The sequence below is a fragment of the Oncorhynchus tshawytscha genome, unplaced genomic scaffold (assembly GCF_018296145.1).
Source record: "Oncorhynchus tshawytscha isolate Ot180627B unplaced genomic scaffold, Otsh_v2.0 Un_contig_7879_pilon_pilon, whole genome shotgun sequence".
Classification (NCBI taxonomy): Eukaryota; Metazoa; Chordata; class Actinopteri; order Salmoniformes; family Salmonidae; genus Oncorhynchus; species Oncorhynchus tshawytscha.
The window spans coordinates 1-5,408 of record NW_024606039.1 but is presented as its reverse complement, the minus strand read 5'-3'; the positions used below and the strand labels follow the sequence as shown (position 1 = coordinate 5,408).

At 52.4% G+C, this 5,408-nt stretch overlaps 1 long non-coding RNA gene across 1 annotated transcript; it reads left to right on the top strand.

The window, feature by feature from the left end:
• The first annotated feature begins 364 nt into the window (after positions 1 to 364).
• On the top strand, positions 365 to 1,883 carry LOC121842124. Its single transcript, XR_006080952.1, has 2 exons — positions 365 to 510; positions 1,799 to 1,883. It is a non-coding gene; the product is annotated as an uncharacterized LOC121842124 (long non-coding RNA).
• Positions 1,884 to 5,408: the final 3,525 nt, after the last annotated feature.

Here is a 5,408-nt window from a genome sequence, read left to right as displayed (position 1 = left end):
ACACTCTAACCACTAGACTACCTGCCGCCCCTCCACTCTAACCACTAGACTACCTGCCGCCCTACACTCTAACCACTAGACTACCTGCCGCCCCTACACTCTAACCACTAGGCTACCTGCCGCCCTACACTCTAACCACTAGGCTACCTGCCGCCCCTACACTCTAACCACTAGGCTACCTGCCGCCCCTCCACTCTAACCACTAGGCTACCTGCCGCCCCTCCACTCTAACCACTAGGCTACCTGTTGCTTATATGTACTGGTACCCCGTGTATAAAGCCATGTTATCATTACTCATTGTGTATTTATTATTACTTGTTTTACTTTATTATTTCCATTCTCTTTCTCTCTGTATTGCTGGGAAGGTCTAAGTCAGCATTTCACTGTTGGTCTACACCTGTTGTTAACAAGGCATGTGATGATGTTTTGTCCCAGAAAACCCTGAATATCCAGGATGTTGGGATGATGCCAATGGGAGCCATGACTGCAGCAGCAACACCTGCAGCTCTGGTAAGACGGGGATTGTTTCAGTGTGTTTCTGTGTTTTATTCAATACGTTTATCAAGCTTCTTTACCTGTGTTGGTTAGCCCGCCCTTACATGATGCCCCGTGGTCACCCCTTACACGATGCCCCGTGGTTACCCCTTACACGATGCCCCGTGGTTACCCCTTACACGATGCCCCGTGGTCCCCACGATGCCCGTGGTTACGGTGCCCGTGGTCCCCTACGATGCCCCGTGGTCCCCCTTACATGATGCCCCGTGGTTACCCCTGGTTACACGATGCCCCGTGGTTACCCCCCCGTGGTACATGCCCCGATGCCCCGTGGTCCCCCTTATGCCCCGTGGTTACCCCTTACACGATGCCCCGTGGTCCCCCTTGACCGATGCCCCGTGGTCCCCCTCATGTGCCCCTTACACGATGCCCGTGGTCCCCTACACGATGCCCCGTGGTTACACGATGCCCCGTGGTCACCCCTTACACGATGCCCCGTGGTCACCCCCGTGCCCCGTGGTCACCCCTTACACGATGCCCCGTGGTCACCCCTTACACGATGCCCCGTGGTCACCCCTGCCCCGTGGTCCCCTTACACAATGCCCCGTGGTTACCCCCGTTACACGATGCCCCGTGGTTACCCCTTACACGATGCCCCGTGGTTACCCCTTACACGATGCCCCGTGGTCCCCTTACACCCCCCCTTACACGATGCCCCCGTGGTTACCCCTTACACGTGCCCCGTGGTCACCCCTTACACGATGCCCCGTGGTTACACGATGCCCCGTGGTTACCCCCTTACACGATGCCCCGTGGTCACCGGTGCCCCGTGGTCCCCCTTACACGATGCCCCGTGGTTACCCCTTACACGATGCCCCGTGGTTACCCCTTACACGATGCCCCGTGGTTACCCCTTACGATGCCCGTACACGATGCCCCGTGGTCACCCCTTACACGATGCCCCGTGGTTACCCCTTACACGATGCCCCGTGGTTACCCCTTACACGATGCCCCGTGGTCACCCCTTACACGGTGCCCCGTGGTCACCCCTTACACGGTGCCCCGTGGTCACCCCTTACCCCACATGACTTGATCTAGGAGGTAGCCCTGCAGAGCTCTATCTATAAAGGCCCCTTCTATCTATAAAGGCTATAACCTTGTTTAGTTTCAATGCCCAATGTAAGCCTCTTTACTGCAATGCATTCGTTGTACTTGACTGTACACATCAACATGTCATGTAGTGTCCTCAGGGCATAGATGCAGCATGTTTTAATCTTGCATTGTATTCATTCTGCTCCTACAGGCAGTGGAAGAGGACGCGGCACCAGTCAAGAAAGAGAAGACACACTTCACAGTAAAACTGACAGAACTGAAGGCAGCAGAGAAAGTGAAACTCATAAAAGAAGTGAAGAACAGCATCCAAGGCTTGAACCTGGTGCAGGTCAGATGGTCTGTTTGTCTCTGTGTGATGTCACAGCCATCCAAGGCTTGAACCTGGTGCAGGTCAGATGGTCTGTTTGTCTCTGTGTGATGTCACAGCCATCCAAGGCTTGAACCTGGTGCAGGTCAGATGGTCTGTTTGTCTCTGTGTGATGTCACAGCCATCCAAGGCTTGAACCTGGTGCAGGTCAGATGGTCTGTTTGTCTCTGTGTGATGTCACAGCCATCCAAGGCTTTGAACCTGGTGCAGGTCAGATGGTCTGTTTGTCTCTGTGTGATGTCACAGCCATCCAAGGCTTTGAACCTGGTGCAGGTCAGATGGTCTGTTTGTCTCTGTGTGATGTCACAGCCATCCAAGGCTTGAACCTGGTGCAGGTCAGATGGTCTGTTTGTCTCTGTGTGATGTCACAGCCATCCAAGGCTTGAACCTGGTGCAGGTCAGATGGTCTGTTTGTCTCTGTGTGATGTCACAGCCATCCAAGGCTTGAACCTGGTGCAGGTCAGATGGTCTGTTTGTCTCTGTGTGATGTCACAGCCATCCAAGGCTTGAACCTGGTGCAGGTCAGATGGTCTGTTTGTCTCTGTGTGATGTCACAGCCATCCAAGGCTTGAACCTGGTGCAGGTCAGATGGTCTGTTTGTCTCTGTGTGATGTCACAGCCATCCAAGGCTTGAACCTGGTGCAGGTCAGATGGTCTGTTTGTCTCTGTGTGATGTCACAGCCATCCAAGGCTTGAACCTGGTGCAGGTCAGATGGTCTGTTTGTCTCTGTGTGATGTCACAGCCAGACGAGGCTTGAACCTGGTGCAGGTCAGATGGTCTGTTTGTCTCTGTGTGATGTCACAGCCATCCAAGGCTTGAACCTGGTGCAGGTCAGATGGTCTGTTTGTCTCTGTGTGATGTCACAGCCATCCAAGGCTTGAACCTGGTGCAGGTCAGATGGTCTGTTTGTCTCTGTGTGATGTCACAGCCATCCAAGGCTTTGAACCTGGTGCAGGTCAGATGGTCTGTTTGTCTCTGTGTGATGTCACAGCCATCCAAGGCTTGAACCTGGTGCAGGTCAGATGGTCTGTTTGTCTCTGTGTGATGTCACAGCCATCCAAGGCTTTGAACCTGGTGCAGGTCAGATGGTCTGTTTGTCTCTGTGTGATGTCACAGCCATCCAAGGCTTGAACCTGGTGCAGGTCAGATGGTCTGTTTGTCTCTGTGTGATGTCACAGCCATCCAAGGCTTTGAACCTGGTGCAGGTCAGATGGTCTGTTTGTCTCTGTGTGATGTCACAGCCATCCAAGGCTTGAACCTGGTGCAGGTCAGATGGTCTGTTTGTCTCTGTGTGATGTCACAGCCATCCAAGGCTTTGAACCTGGTGCAGGTCAGATGGTCTGTTTGTCTCTGTGTGATGTCACAGCCATCCAAGGCTTGAACCTGGTGCAGGTCAGATGGTCTGTTTGTCTCTGTGTGATGTCACAGCCAGACGAGGCTTGAACCTGGTGCAGGTCAGATGGTCTGTTTGTCTCTGTGTGATGTCACAGCCATCCAAGGCTTGAACCTGGTGCAGGTCAGATGGTCTGTTTGTCTCTGTGTGATGTCACAGCCATCCAAGGCTTGAACCTGGTGCAGGTCAGATGGTCTGTTTGTCTCTGTGTGATGTCACAGCCAGACAAGGCTTGAACCTGGTGCAGGTCAGATGGTCTGTTTGTCTCTGTGTGATGTCACAGCCATCCAAGGCTTGAACCTGGTGCAGGTCAGATGGTCTGTTTGTCTCTGTGTGATGTCACAGCCATCCAAGGCTTGAACCTGGTGCAGGTCAGATGGTCTGTTTGTCTCTGTGTGATGTCACAGCCATCCAAGGCTTGAACCTGGTGCAGGTCAGATGGTCTGTTTGTCTCTGTGTGATGTCACAGCCATCCAAGGCTTGAACCTGGTGCAGGTCAGATGGTCTGTTTGTCTCTGTGTGATGTCACAGCCATCCAAGGCTTGAACCTGGTGCAGGTCAGATGGTCTGTTTGTCTCTGTGATGTCACAGCCATCCAAGGCTTGAACCTGGTGCAGGTCAGATGGTCTGTTTGTCTCTGTGTGATGTCACAGCCAGACGAGGCTTGAACCTGGTGCAGGTCAGATGGTCTGTTTGTCTCTGTGTGATGTCACAGCCATCCAAGGCTTGAACCTGGTGCAGGTCAGATGGTCTGTTTGTCTCTGTGTGATGTCACAGCCATCCGAGGCTGTTTGTCTTGAACCTGGTGCAGGTCAGATGGTCTGTTTGTCTCTGTGTGATGTCACAGCCATCCAAGGCTTGAACCTGGTGCAGGTCAGATGGTCTGTTTGTCTCTGTGTGATGTCACAGCCAGACGAGGCTTGAACCTGGTGCAGGTCAGATGGTCTGTTTGTCTCTGTGTGATGTCACAGCCAGACGAGGCTTGAACCTGGTGCAGGTCAGATGGTCTGTTTGTCTCTGTGTGATGTCACAGCCATCCAAGGCTTGAACCTGGTGCAGGTCAGATGGTCTGTTTGTCTCTGTGTGATGTCACAGCCAGACGAGGCTTGAACCTGGTGCAGGTCAGATGGTCTGTTTGTCTCTGTGTGATGTCACAGCCATCCAAGGCTTGAACCTGGTGCAGGTCAGATGGTCTGTTTGTCTCTGTGTGATGTCACAGCCATCCAAGGCTTGAACCTGGTGCAGGTCAGATGGTCTGTTTGTCTCTGTGTGATGTCACAGCCATCCAAGGCTTGAACCTGGTGCAGGTCAGATGGTCTGTTTGTCTCTGTGTGATGTCACAGCCATCCAAGGCTTGAACCTGGTGCAGGTCAGGTGGTCTGTTTGTCTCTGTGATGTCACAGCTCCAAGGCTTGAACCTGGTGCAGGTCAGATGGTCTGTTTGTCTCTGTGTGATGTCACAGCTAGACGAGGCTTGAACCTGGTGCAGGTCAGATGGTCTGTTTGTCTCTGTGTGATGTCACAGCCATCCAAGGCTTGAACCTGGTGCAGGTCAGATGGTCTGTTTGTCTCTGTGTGATGTCACAGCCATCCAAGGCTTGAACCTGGTGCAGGTCAGATGGTCTGTTTGTCTCTGTGATGTCACAGCCAGACGAGGATTCTTCAGTTCTTTCCTGTCTCTGTAATCATTTGTCCTTTCCATCTCTGACCACACATGTTCCAGTGTCCACGCTTAAAGGACACACAGTCAAATCAGTCTGAGACATAGGAAAGCTCTGGGTTGGAGGCCTTTCACTCTGTGGTCCTGCTCTCTGTATGTATATAGTAGGTTAATATAGAAGTTGGAGACCTTTCACTCTGGTCCTGCTCTCTGTATGTATATAGTAGGTTAATATAGAAGTTGGAGGCCTTTCACTCTGGTCCTGCTCTCTGTATGTATATAGTAGGTTAATATAGAAGTTGGAGACCTTCACTCTGGTCCTGCTCTCTGTATGGTCCTTCACTCTGGTCCTGCTCTGTATGTATATAGTAGGTTAATA